We start from the raw sequence: 2,645 nt of genomic DNA on the forward strand, positions 1-2,645 counted from the left end.
AGTACTATTGTTATGCTATTTAATTTCTGTAGAGGTTTTTCTATTTTCAATTTTACAACTGATTCTCTGTTTATTATATGATTTTATCTTTTAATTTCTGGATAAAGTTCTTTTGTTACATACGAAATTGTTGTGTTGTATCGGTCAGTTGATTGCTTTATAAAAAATATGATGTAGTTTGCTTTCATTTTTCCTGTCAATTTCATGAATTGTGGTGGAGGGAGTTTAATGTCGTTACTTTTTATACCAATTTCAACGTCTGAAATTTTCATCAGTATTTCTTTCTTTCTTTTCTTGTGTTTTTATTTCTGCTACAAATAATCTTATTTTCCATCTCCGGTGACTCAAAAGGGGAATTAACTCGAAGTGATTTCATCATGAAGGGCGGGTCTCAAAAAGTAAACATGGTTCCTCAAAAGTTCTCATTTTTATTGGAGTTGTCGGCTTCAAGTGATCTAATAATCTTTAAAAGTGCTATCGAAGAAGGTTGTCATAACATCGATGAGCCAAGCTTATGGTACGGAAGGAGAATTGGTTCGAGTAAGATGGGGTTTGAAGAAAGAACACCCCTTTTGATTGCTTCTCTCTTCGGGAGAAAGGACGTGGTGAATTATATTGTTAAGAACGGTCGTGTCGATGTTAACTAGACTCATGGTTCTGATGGTGTCACTGCTCTTCACTGTGCTGTTGCTGGTGGATCATTTTGTTGGACTGAGGTTGTAAGAATCTTGCTTGATGCGGGTGCAGATACCAACTTGCTTGATGCGGGTGCAGATACCAATTCTCTTGATGCTAATGGAAATCGACTTGCTGATTTGATTGCTCTGACTCGTAATTCAGCTTTAGGATTGAAGAAGAAGATGTTGGAGTCTTTGTTGAAAAGAAGCGGATGTGATGGTAAAATAGAAGGTTTGCCTGAGGAAATAGAGGGCTGTAATTCAATGACCCAGGTTTTGAAAGATGGAACGAGAAGAAAGAGAATGCTATTGATATTACTCTTCCGGACATTAAGAGTGAGATATATGGCACGGATGAGTTTAGGATGTATAATTTCAAGGTCACGCCTTGCTTGAGGGCTTACTCTCATGATTGGACCGAGTGCCCTTTTGTTCATCCCGGGGAAAGTGCGAGGAGACGTGATCCTAGGAAATACCTATACAGCTGCATTCCTTGCCCTGAATTTCGTAAGGGTTCCTTCGAGTATGCACATGGTATTTTTTAGTGCTGGCTTCATCCTGCCCAATATCGAACTCGTTTATGCAAGGATGAGACTAATTGCAACAGAAGGGTTTGTTCTTTGCTCACAAGCCTGAAGAGCTTTCGCCCCATACATGCTTCAACAGGTTCAGCAATGCCTTCCCCAATATCTTATTCAGCCACCGGTTCCTCTTTAGACATGGGTTCAATGAGCCCCCATGGTCTTGACTCCCCATCTGTTTTTTACCTTCAGCATCAACACCGCCCTTGACCCCTACAGGTACTGGCACTACATCTTCACCTAACCGGTCTAACAGCATACCATCACTGCAGCTTCAAGGACAGGTAGTAGGATGAAAAATGCTCGACGTGTTCGGAACATGGAATTTGACATGGAACAACTCGAACTGGAAAGTTGTCGCCGCCGCCAAACTCAACAGCTAATTGATGAGATGGCCGGAAATTCCTCCACCACTAATTGGAACAATCCCTTGTCCATTATTTCAACCTCTGGTGAATCTAATAGATTTGGAAGAATCCCACTCGATACTTCAACTCATCAGGCTCAGTCTCTCACTGGAGCTAGCTACATGACCAACCTAACATCCTCTCCCATAAGGGCATCTCAATCCTTCGGGGTCGACCCATCTAGGCCGCTTGTAGGTACAATTTTAAGTCCAACTGCCTTTGCAAACCGGTGGTCTAGCTTTATGGAACTTACTTCGTTAAATAATCATTCGGGGTTTTCTTCGCCAACTGTTGTTCCTTGTAACTTCTCAGATTGGGGTTCACCTAATGGAAAATTAGATTGGGTTATACATGAAGAGGAGGTAAATAACGCAACACAAGCTTCGTGTTATGCGTTCCAAATCAATTTGGGAGATCCAACACGGTCAATGTCATCAACTTCAGATGAGCCAGATGTGTCCTGGGTCCAGTCTTTGGTGAAGGACACCACTTCCGAGCAGTTCAGTTTCGAGGACGAGCAACACGAGCAGCAGTTCAGTCTTTGGTGAAAAAGATAGGTCAATTTCAAGTGTATATACCTTTTTTTCATTGGTGGGGTGGTTGTATACATTTTATGTACTAAAATGTTACTGAAATTATATTAAATATGTGTATATGATTTTTTTTATGTGAAAACTTGGTTATTTTTTACATATTGTAATATGGAAATCCAAATTGTTACTAAATAAATTAAAAAAGAAAGAAAGAATTCTTAATTTCTATATCTTCATCTATGATGAACCTAGGATTATTTTGCACTATATATGTGGAAAATATACACCTCACCTTCAAATAGCTAACATATTAGGACACCTATAAACATTCAATAAATTTAACTATTCAAAATAAGTATTTAAAACTTTTACCTTAAAAACCTAATTTTGTCTCGTTGGTGTACATCTCATCTCATCTCTTTTCTTTTTCATCTTTGTTAATTGGTG

At 39.0% G+C, this 2,645-nt stretch overlaps 1 pseudogene; it reads left to right on the forward strand.

Moving 5' to 3' along the window:
• The first annotated feature begins 282 nt into the window (after window positions 1-282).
• Window positions 283-2,213, forward strand: LOC120168030 (annotated as a pseudogene).
• The last annotated feature ends 432 nt before the right edge of the window (window positions 2,214-2,645 follow it).

Source organism: Hibiscus syriacus, unplaced genomic scaffold (genome assembly GCF_006381635.1).
Source record: "Hibiscus syriacus cultivar Baekdansim isolate YM2019G1 unplaced genomic scaffold, ASM638163v2 tig00111708_pilon, whole genome shotgun sequence".
Taxonomy (NCBI): domain Eukaryota; kingdom Viridiplantae; phylum Streptophyta; class Magnoliopsida; order Malvales; family Malvaceae; genus Hibiscus; species Hibiscus syriacus.